Source organism: Chrysoperla carnea, chromosome 3, assembly GCF_905475395.1.
Source record: "Chrysoperla carnea chromosome 3, inChrCarn1.1, whole genome shotgun sequence".
In the NCBI taxonomy this organism is placed as follows: domain Eukaryota; kingdom Metazoa; phylum Arthropoda; class Insecta; order Neuroptera; family Chrysopidae; genus Chrysoperla; species Chrysoperla carnea.
Genome location: NC_058339.1, coordinates 13,976,672 through 13,989,283, shown reverse-complemented (window position 1 = coordinate 13,989,283; position 12,612 = coordinate 13,976,672). Strand labels below are relative to the sequence as shown.

The 12,612-nt window shown below is 30.0% G+C and overlaps 1 non-coding gene across 1 annotated transcript; it reads left to right on the top strand.

Annotated features, from left to right (window-relative positions):
- Nucleotides 1-3,704: 3,704 nt before the first annotated feature.
- Nucleotides 3,705-3,786, top strand: Trnas-gcu. The gene has a single exon. It is a non-coding gene; the product is annotated as a tRNA-Ser (tRNA).
- Nucleotides 3,787-12,612: the final 8,826 nt, after the last annotated feature.

Here is a 12,612-nt window from a genome sequence, read left to right as displayed (position 1 = left end):
TTTTGTAAATTTTATAAATGTATATTTTTTCTAATAAAGGAAAACCTCAATATATACTTTTTTTGTTTGTTAATTTTTTAATTATTCATTTTACAAATAAACAGAGTTAATAATTGTAGAAAAAGCTTTAGTCTAGTTTAGAATTAATTTCGATTAATATTAATATGGATTTATTAATTAAGATTTGTTCATTTTGATATCCAAGCTTTAATTAGTAGTCTACATATTTATAGGTACATTTAGTCATCTAGGAATAATTAGTTTCTTGAAAACGATCGCGTTTTATATAATAAACTTATAAATTGAATAAAAAATGTCGAAATTGTAAATAAGACATTTGATCATTTTCATCAAAACAACATGCTTCATAAAATGCATCTCGTATCGCATTCCACGATACATTTGGTAATACTTTTTTCCAAATATTTTTAACATCCTCTAAGGTAATATAGCCTTTCCCTAAAAATTTAACAAATAAGAAAATATGGTCTAAGATTTGTATATAAAATTTAATAAACATAAATAATAAAATATACAGAGTGATCATTTCAAAAGTATCCACTCTTAATAAGTCTTGACCTGATGTGATTATTGTTTTGAGTGAAAACAAGATCATTTAGATATTTCAGCGCCGCGATAGTAAAAAATGAACTTTTCATTAGTGAAAAGGTAGGTTAAAAGTCATTTTCCAAGATAGCGGAGAAAATGTTAATATCCCGAATACGCAAAATCAGATTTAAGGTCTCCAAACAACCACTTATTGAATGAGTGAATAAAAAAATCTAAAGAAGTGAAAAGTGTCATAAACTTTTGGGTCACCGCTTTTCGATTTACGTAACTGCACTGGACTATACAAATTTAACAAAAATTCATGATTTAACTTACAATCAGAATCGAATGCCGTAAATGTTTCACGTATTTGACGTTCACGATCATAATATGTGGATATTTTTCGTTCAACAATTGATTGAAATTCATTGATATCAATACGGTCAGTGGGTATATTTAGTTGATGAAATGTATTCTCAATGTCCCATTCATATGGTTCAAATCCGAACAATGCCATTATAGCAATACGATATCCATTTATATTAATTGTTTTCGATGATGATATTGCAGTAGTAAAACTATTATTGTTATTTAAATTAGCAGCAAATTCAAATGCATCTCTAATACGTTTTATATCATTAAAATGTTCCATTTTATGTTTTAAAAAATTATTATTTATTATTTTTTTAAATTTCTGATATTTGATTTGATATAAATCTTTGGAATAACAGAGAGAATAAATCAGCATAAAACGGTATAAAAAGGTGTCTAATCTAATTAATCCAATAAACAATGCATTTGTTTCCTAGGAAATGTATATTTTCATAACACAGCAATATTTGGACGGATCTTGAAGACATCATTCTACGCTGGGCATACACGTAATAGTATACAGGACAGGTTCTGCAACGGTCACCTGTACAGATAAACCGAAGCATGTGTGCCAGCCACTGTAGGCATATTATTATCAAATTTAAATGACGTCAAACCTACCTTCGTGTAACATCGTGTATTTCCGGGTCGTTTTCGCCAATTTGAACTTTATTGATTTTCATTGTCTGTTGTCTCGGTCATATGGCTCCAAAAAAATCGGGGAAAAAAATTAGCCCATTTATCAGACACTTACTTTCATTTAAAAAAAAGAAAAAAAAATGTGAAAAAGGTCTATATTATATATCAAGTACAAAAAAATTTAAAACAAATGTTCGTTAAGTGTCATAATAAAAATATGATAATCAATAATGGTAATTGTAATAATTTGTTTCCTATATTTTATAGCCTTAAATATTATGTAGAAAGTAGAACACATTTAGTCGAAGTAAGAATAACGAAGTTCGAAAGTCGCACAGTTAATAAATCAACATTCTAATATGATATTTTTAAAAACAATTTATCATAACTCTATACTTTTCATACAATATAGTATACAACATCATTTACAAAGTTGTATGTTGGTATAGACTCTATAGATGTATAGCCTTTTGTTCGTATTTGTTAGGTTTTAGCTCATTGTATACATGGAAAGTCCAATAGTTTTTGTTCAGAATCACATGGGATTAAAATAAGACGAAAGAAAAAGTTTTAGTACACTAAGAATGTCTTATAAAAGTAATGGAAACAAAACAGCTGTATAAAATGAAAATATTTCCTATATATATTCTTTTAGTTATGTACTAGGTACAATATGGTCCGTCAAAAAGACATGCATAAATATCAATTATATCTGAGAACTTAAAAATAATTTATACATTTCCCCGAACGATATTGAGAACAGTTAATTGATGTGCCTGTGCCAAAGAGTGGCTTTACGACATTGCGGTTCTACATAGCGTGTTTTCTTAGTTCTTAAAATCTAATGGATCTAATCTTTGGATAGGATACTTCAGCTGGGAATGGTAATCATGCCGAAAAGCAGGCCACAGTAAGTTCTGCTTTTCGGTTATTTGAACACTCGTTACTAGCAGCAGCAGTTTCAAACTTCACGAAGTAGTGAGTCTATGACGTTTTCCCATTAAAAGTTGGTCGTTTTGTTTGTTTTTTTATCAATCCCTTCTGGTCTTCCAATCTTGGAAGAGCTTTACTATCCCAATCTTCTATATTTCATTTTTTGGCACTACCTGTTACAAGTTTAGTTGCTACGTTTTGAAATGAGCATGATATAATTATTAATGTTCATCAAGTGGTCATAGTGTCCGACAAATTCCCTGCTGCGTTTTTTCAAAATTCATCATTAATAAAAAACCGTGGTGTCCCATAGTCGAAAACACTTTTGTTTCATAATATAACTATTATTGATGTTTATCGTATTCAAAATTTAATACACAAACAAATAAAACAACGGTTTCAATAGTTTTATAAACCACGTTGTATTTGATATTTGTCAACATTTCCTCTATACCGACATTTTGTTTGTGGTGACAATTTTTCGGGATATAACAACGATGAAGAAGATGTGTGTCAGGCTCGCTTATGTCATTTCTATTCCTTCGAGATTAAATAAAAATAATCTGGTGTAAAAAAAGTATTTTTTCTTAAATTATTTTATCCGCAAACATGTAAAAATGGTTGTATTTTTTTATGTTAATCATTAATTAAGGATTTAACTGGCTAGAAACTGGCATTATGCATTTTCGGGATTAATGCGTGATTGAGTGCACTTCTGAGTTCTAGAACCGATTTTCTCAATATAAACGAAGCTCAATAATATTCTCAATAATAAGCTGTATTATATTCTTTGAGTTTTAGGATAAAAAACTCTGGGAACTAACTACTACCGAAGATTTGATTTTGTTTTCTCTTTAAGATTCATCTATTCCATTGTTTTTGTCAAACTTCAAATTTTATTTGAGACCCGATTTTCGTTTTTGTTTCCTGATTTCTGAGGGGGTAGTTACCCCTATTACCCCCCCCCCCCGTAAATACGCCCTTGGTTTTAGCTAATAATAATTTTTGGAGCTATTTTTACTGTCTTAATACATAACACCAAAAAGAGGTAACAAACCTATCTCCACTGAGATTTTCAATTTCCACTGAGGTTGAGTGAGCATTGAACTATGACAATTCCAAAACATAATGCAAAATGTGCTGGGTCGATGTAAGCTGTCTATTTCGATTTATAGGCGATTAAGATTTTGTACTGGCTTAATTTGATACAAGACGAGGTGGCCGAGTGGTTAAGGCGTTGGACTGCTAATCCAATGTGCTCTGCACGCGTGGGTTCGAATCCCATCCTCGTCGGTAGCACAATTTTTGATTAATGTTGCTTGTAAATAAAATTTTCCAATTTTTTATGTTTATATTTTCTTTTTGAGTGATATGTTATTCGCCTATCTATCTTTGTATTCATTTTTCTTGCTTTCGTACTGAAATATACAATCTTCTATATATGTATATAAATACTTGTATTTGGCGAAATATTGACTTTATAAAAAAATGATTGTCTTTGGAGTTTGGTGTTGGAGAGTTTGGAGAACAAATTAGTGCCAATAAAAAAATTCATTAGACCCTAAAACTATGTTGTAGGAGAGACGTTAAGAACCTATTTACCTGCTATTTGGAGAAGATGAAGTTTTCCACCCGAAAAATTGATTTTGAGAGACTGACTGATAGACGCAAAATTACATGACCTGTTATCAGACCATAACCATATCGAAGGCACTTGTTTTAAGTATTTGCTGGCATCATTTTGCTAAACCATGTTACTACATTCCTTAGCTAATTTCGAAAGATTGGATATTAAATATTTTACGAACTGTCTGTAAATTATACACAAAGTACAAGCAATAGATGTGTCGTCTATGCTTATAAGAGGGTAAACTACTAGATAGCTCTACGTTTTGGATAACAATATACCTCCTGTCATTTTTCGAGTACCATTATAAATTGTATATATATGTTCCCTATTCGTTTGGTATTTCAAGTAGCTATTTTTTTCGCTATGTGAACGTCACAACAATGAATACGTATATACTCGTAAACGAGGAATATTTCTTGTGAATGGTACGTTGTTGATAACTATTTTTTGTGGTTAATAATAGTATTTGTATATTTTTCTATGCAAATTTAGAAAATAGATTAGAAATATAATAAAATCTTTTATATTATAATATGAATAGAATATGAATATTGTAATATTAATCCAGTTACCTTGTCGTCTGAAAGTACGCGGTAGTTTGAGTCAAATCCGGATGTTCTGATTTTTTGCAGATTTGGTGTTGGTCTATTGAATAATTCAAGATCTGACCACGAACGTCAAACGCAACTTTGTCAAAAATAGAAAAATCGTAAAACTTTCTCTTCAGATTAGAGCGATTATAACCCTAAAGGGATGGTTTTGATAGTACTTTTTCAAGATGTTTTTAAAGTAGACTAAATTTACTGCAATATGAGACTGGAATTATATCTGTAGACCCAGTTGTTTCCGAGAAATAAAGCCTTTAAAGTATATCATATCTTCGAGCAATTTTTTGCAATATTCTATCGTTCTGAATGAATTTTGAAACCGATTCTTTGGAAATTTTTTTCGGCTACGAAGAATTATGGTCAAAGTTCATTTAGAACAACAGAATTTGGAATTTCTAGGAAATGATAAACTTTGAAAGGCTTTATCTCGGAAATTAACGGGTCTACAGAGAAACCAGTTCTAGTCTCATATTGTAGAAAATTTATCTTTAAAGTTTTTTAGTTTTCTTTATAAACATCCTGAAAAGGTACTGTCAAAATTTAGCCTTTTAGGGTTTTGATCGTCAAAATCTGAAAAAAGTTGAAATTTTCACGGTTTTTTGGATTTTTGTAAAAAATACGTTCGGCGCACGAAGTCACAAACTTGGATTATTCATTGGGCCAACATCATAAATAAGTCTGCGAAAAATCAAAACTACTGGATTTGATGCAGACTGTAATGCATAAAGTTACTGGACTATATTAGTTTCGTAACACACTTCCTTGATTTTCAAAATCAAATTAATAATTGTTAATGTTAAATTAAATGTAAATAAAATTGGAATACTCTAAGCATGCATTTTTATAATTAGTCTGTTGAAAAGATATCGAGTATCGCTTTTTACAAGCTTTTATTTAGTTTCACCTGTCCCGTTGTCTGTCTGTAATCAAATCTTGCATGTCAAATTTGATCCACTTCCCGGTTTCCGATTGAGCTGAAATTTTGTATGCACATTTAGTTAGGATGACAATGCATGGTAAGGTTTTAATTTTCCCATCGCTTCCACCATATTTGATATATATACATTTTTTTAGTCTTAAATTACAAATTTTAATAAAAATTACTTTTTAAAGGACAAACTTTTATTGTAATAAAAAGAAGAAAATATTTTATCTATGAGTCACTCATACTCTGATTCACTAAAAGAATCAATGATTCATGTAGAGATTCATTAATTCTTTTAGCTTAGACTGCCATAATTTTTAATTTTATACTACCTACGTAAGTGCGAAAATAAAATATGAAAAATATTAAAAGTTTCAGAATCACTGTTATTTATTGGGTACCTACTCTTTATCCCTTTTGGGTATATTATTTAAATACTACATACAACAACTATTACTTAAATAAAAGTTTGGGTATGTGTTATATTCCATTGCCTCGTGTCCGTTTACTAGCCTTGCTGACATAGATACTTGTGAATAAGACGTGGTTTATTGTTATATACTTCTAATATGTACGTTGTATACAATCACTCCCCCACATTCTGTCAGTTTCCGTAACTTAACGTCACATTTCCTCACCCTTTTTACGATACTTACTTCTTGTGCATGTGTGTAGTATTTCAGAGAATAACCAACTTCGTCGAATATTTCTCCCTTATGGTGTGTAGCAGTTCATTGTAACTTCATCTATGTAAGAAGACTTATATGAGACATTAAAAAGACAGGCTTGAATAGGTTTTGGATTTGATCATAGATTTATAAGTTGGATGGAAAAGAACGTTTGATTTACGCCATTTAAGTTAATAAAACCTTTCTTAGATAGCCACATACATACATGTCACACACATCTAACTAATATTCCCACATAACACTATATAATTTGCGCCCTCACGGGTAAATAGTGATGCTTACGAAAAGATGTAAAAATGTTTCTAACAAAAGTTGTATAATTTTAAATAAGGAACATATCACTATATATTACATTTAAACTTTTGTTCTATCTCTAACGGTTTACAAGATGGGTCCTACGAACCCAATACGCAATTGACCTATGTTGCTCATTTACGAACTCGACCTCACTTTTTAGGTCTTTAGCATGCTATAAAAATTTCTACTTCATATCTGTTTTTGTTTTTGAGTTATCGTGATGTCAGACAGACACCCAAAAATGGACTAATTAGGTGATTTTATGAAGACATATACCAAAATTTTTTTCGTAGCAGCTATATTTTTAAGCGTTACAAACCTGCGACTAAACTTAGTGTACCTTACATATATCCATTTCCAGTTTTCCGTCTGCCCTTCTGTTTTTCTGTCGCCACTATAATTCAGAAATGAAAAAAGATATCGAGCTGAAATTTTTACAGCGTGCTTAAGACGTAAAAAGTGAGGTCGAGTTCGTACATGAGCAACATAAATCAATTGGGTCGTGTAAACCGTGTGTGGGAGCAATATCATTCATGTCTGTGTGACCTGCATATATGTCTGTCTATACATAGTATTTCAACAATTAGCTCAGTCAATTGTTTGTTTTTACTGTTTTTTTTTATTGTTATTGCGTTTTTTATTTAATAACCCTCAAACGTTGTTAAATTATTTCATAGTGTCTGTTATTTAATACAAAATATATATTGAAATGTACTTCTTTGTTTTACGTTAGAAAGAAATATCGATACTAAAACTCTATGTTATTTCTATATCTATGATAAAATGGATGTGTATTTAAACAGACAAGCATAAATGGGTGTTTTTGGTTTAGTGTTCATTGTAAACTGTTCAGTTCATTGATTGCTCATGTTCTACAATGTTGTGTCATCATTATTAATTTGACATGATTTTTAATTAGTAACATATTATTTAAATGTTAAATAAATATTAGGTTTATTTTGTTGTTTTTTTTACAAATAATTAAATTAACAAGAAAGAATAAGGTTTCTCTCACATTTAAATTTAAGTAATTATTTAATTAGGAACATAAAATATTACTAATCGTTTGAAATAGATACTTTTCATTAAAATATGTTAAATATGTATTTTATAATTCAACTTCTGTTGAAAAAGACCCTTTGAAAAGGCCCATCAGGTGGCCATCGTTTCTTTTTTTCCCATCGTATTTCGTATAATAGTTGTAATTTATGTTTCTTTTTTTTTATTGACCCGACAGTACAGTTTCCATTACTACAAATTTGCGGTAATGAGTTCCTAGCTTAATGACACCATCGATATTGGTAGCAGCATTGAGTCCAAAATTTTCATATTATTCCTTCACGCAGTTAACTTTGCATGGGCGCCCCCAGAATTATATTCAGGGGGATACATCTGCATCTATACTTGGATGGATCAAAACAATTCTAACCAAACCGATTTTTCGAAAGCTTTTAAACTATTTCTGGATAGACACAAGTAAGGCAAGGTGTAAGGTGATAAGCAAACAAAAACCAAATGCGAATTAAGAATTGATAACATCATAGTGGAATAAGTGAACCAATTGTATACCTTGGAGCTCTTATAGTTGAGTGCGGTAGATGTGCACTTAAGAGTAAGAGGCGTGTGATCCTCGCAAAGCTTTTAATAAATTCAGGACGTTATTGGCAAACAAAAACATTTCTAAAAAAATTTAGTTGCTGTTATGTGTGTTCTGATTTATTGTATTCATGCGAATCGTGGTCTGTGATATAACGAACAGAAAATTTCGAGAAGCAGTAGAGATGGAATTTTTAATCTTTTTCTGTGAATTTTCCTTCAAGACAGTTGTTTTTCCTTCAGACTGTCATGTCAGTAAGATTTGTCTGTATGTTTCCTTTCACAACACCCGAGAGACATGCAAAATTGTGAAATAATTTTATAAGCTTAATGGAATATTAAATAATTACTTCGAATTTCGTTTTGAGCTGTGTCTATAATACATCTAAATTAGAAAATTGTTTATAAATTTAAATGCCTAAACTAATAGGATAGTAAATGTAAGATATTAAATAAGTATCTTAGTAATATTTTAAGGATGTATGAGCATGGTAGTGGGGGCACAAATTTAAAAATAGATATTTTCAATTTTGATGATAAATTTATATTATTACTTGACGATATAAGACGAAAAGTAAGAATAAAATTTTTCGATATCTGGCTTAATTTTCAAAATATCGAAAATTGAAAATTTTGTTTAATTATTTAGCTTTCGATATTTCGAAAACCAAGACACATATCGAAAAATTTTATTCTTATTTTTCGTCTACATTCATAAAGTTATAACAAAATTCATCATTAAAGTTGAAAATAAGATAAAAATAATTTCAACCCTTAATCTACCCTGCTCTTACATCCCTTATATGGACGGTGACGCTTAGTTTTTTTCTTTTCTAATTCATTGCTAATATGTTTACTTTCTATTAAAAAGTTTTTTTTAAACTTGTTTTCATTCATTCCAAATGAAAATTATCAAAAACTTCCAAAATATGTCGTTTTTTGAGATTCTTCCATAAGAGCCAATGTATTTTATATCGATTTTTAATGACTTTTTTCTTAAAAATTTGCACGGTTACCTAAGCTGAAATTTTAACCACATATTCTTTGAGTAAAAGACTACTTACAAACAAATTTTGAGCCTTTAAATCAAACATTGTTGTCATGCTCATACATCCTTAACATAATTTTCTGCGTAGTATGTAACAAACAAGTACCTAAGGAAGTATTAGTGAATTAGGTGGGTATTATAAGTGTAACATAACTCGTATTTCCTATTTTGGTATAAGATATATTGAGTTCTAAGTAGTCTTTTCTACAACATGATAATCTTTATTCTATAGTAGTTTCATTTATTAGTTCGTAAACTTTCTAGATTCTAATTTCACTCATTCATAGTTACATTATATGTGAATGTATTTATAACAAAGTTGTATATGTATTGCTTCACTTTTGTTACTCTATGATGATAACATAAAAGAAAATGTAATTTTGCGTACATTTCAATTTATACTTTCATTCTAAGAAAAATCTTTCTATACAAGTATTCAATGAATATGACTTTTCTTAAAACTTTTTTTTAACATGTACAGAATGGTTCGTGAAAAGATTTTTATTATTCGAAATGTTTTTTAATTTTGACATAAATATGGAAGTATTAGAAGAGTCAGTCCGCCGTGTTTAGATTTTACAGAACAGTTTTAAGGAACAAATTGACAATGTCATTTTTGCATTTACAAGTTTTGTAAACTGACCCAAATTAGTGGGTTACATAAAAAATTCCAATCAGATCGGATCAAATTTGGCTGTGTTATCAAAAAAATTTAATTTATTAACTTCATGACGTCATCAGAATCCAAAAAATTTAATTTTACTTTATCACATCCAAATTTTATCCAATTTTGATAAACCAAGTATGTAATCCTACTATATTTGGGTCAAATTTTTCAAATTTGTGATCAAAATTATCCTAGCTCTAATAGGTTTCAAGAATTTGGAGTTCTGATCCCGGAATTAAGCACATATGTAATAGTAAGTGAAAAACTGACGTATCAGCTGAAAAGAATGCCCCAAAATTAGTGGGTTTCAAAAAAAGTTCCAATCAGATCGGATCAAATTTGCCTGTGTTATCAAAAAAATCAAATTTTTTAACTTTATGACGTCATCAAGATCCAAAAAATTTAATTTTGCTCTATCAAATCCAAATTTTAACCTATTTTGATAAACCAAGTAAGTAATCTTAGTAAATTTGGGCCATACTTTTCAAATTTATGATCAAAATTAACCTTACTCTTATAGGTTTCAAGAATAAGGAGTCCTGGTCCCAGAATTAGGCATATAAGTGATAGCTAGCGAAAAATTGACATCACAGCTGAAAAGAATGACCCAAAATTAGTGGGTTTCAAAAAAAATTCCATTAAGATCGGATCAAATTTGCCTGTGTTATGAAAAAAATCGAATTTATATACCGAAATTATATATTTTTTAACTGTTGGGTTGGGTTGGGCTTAAAACAAAAAATTTAATTTTGCTCTATCACATCCAAATTTTATCTAATTTTGATAAACCAAGTATGTAATCCTACTAAATTTGGGTCTTACTTTTCAAATTTGTGATCAAAATTAATCTAGCTGTAATAGGTTTCAAGAATGTAGAGGTTTGATCCCGGAATTAAGCACATAAGTGATAGCTACGGAAAAACTGACATCGCAACTGAAAAGAATGACCCAAAATTAGTGGGTTTTCAAAAATACGATAAAATTTTCCTTTTAATACTTACTAATGGATTATTTGAACCACTTAGTACCTACTCTATACTTAGTGTTGAGGATATCTCCCTTCAGTCATTAAATATGGTAAATTCTTGTATGGTATACCTTACAATTTTTGATGGTAATAAGTTACTTTATTCATATTGCATTGTCTTTGTGAGCTTCATCCTCATCATATATTAAATATTTAAGAACGAAAATTTATTCTATTCAATTGGTAAATTTTCATGATAGAGAAGAATAGAAATTTATTGAGTTTACTTACTCTTGACTTGAGGAGGTAGATAGCTATTCTGTACTGTATTTTTACAATTTGTTTAAAATTTACATCGAGTATCGTCATGATGATTCTAAAGTTATGCCAAAAGTTAGGCCAACAAAAACATATTTATCTCTAAAACTATAATAATTCAATTAAGTTAAAATAAATGAAAAGCAAGTGAAAACAAACAATTGACTGAGTTAATTGTGAAGTGCCCTGTATAAAAAGTTTTGAGTGTCAACATATTTAATAAAATAGAAAAGTTCAAAAAATTATGGTAGCTTTTCAACTAGAGCCCTTGTGTAAGACCACTAGTTGAAGCTACCTACAAATTTTCAACTACCTATCTTTACGAAAAAATGTTTTCAGCAACAGATGTTTATTTTTTATAAGAAACTTTTTTTTGTTCTATTCCTAACGGTTTAGAAGATAGGCCCTACGGATTCAAGACCCAATTCACCTATTTTGCTTATTCACGAACTGGATTTTTAGGTCTTGGCTCGCTTTAAAAATTTCAACTTGATATTTCGTTTAGTTTCTGAGCTATTGCGTTGACAGACAGGCTTAGCATTAGTACTTTTAAGTGTTACAAACTTGGGACTAAACTTAGGGGACCTTGATATATTCTTACTTATATTATAAATGCGAAAGTATCTCTGTCTGTCTGTATGTATGTATGTTACGCAATCACACCTAAACTATTGCGCCGATTTTAAAATGAAATTGGGCAAGAAAATAGTCTAGAGCCTGAGATGGGACATAGGCTTTGATGCGAAAAAAAGGATGTAAGGGGTTGAAATAGGAATTGAAGGGGGCATGCTTCAAAAACTTATAAATTTATGCATCGTTTATGCCCTAATTTTGACACGACAAACAACCAACTTCAAGGATTTTTTAAATCAATTTTTAACCTTCAGGAATGGAAATTGGGGGCGTTAAAGTAGTAATGAACAATTGAAAATATAGCCAAACGGGGTATCAAGTAAAAGATCGTAAGGTGTACATCACAAAACATGCAAGTGGGGATAAACAATCGGATATTTTCAAATATACCCAAGTCTTAAACCAAACAAAACGACATGGTGTGTAAATTAAAAAACTGTAAGTTACATGAAAGTCAGTTCTGCCGTTTTAAAGTTGTGAACTCTTTTATCGGGAGTTTATCAAATTTCATAAAATATACTCGACACTTCTCATCTATCATTGTCCCAGAAGCGTGGCAATGTGCAACTAGGGTTTTTGTCCTAAAAGGGTTTCACACCAAAATAAAAAAATGGACGAAATTGTAGACAAAAGGAGGATAAGTGACTGTATATGAAGTTTAGGTTATAACACAATAATCTTTGTATTTAAAATTGAATTTGCCCAGCGAAGCGGGATGTTCACAGCTAGTATTTCATATAT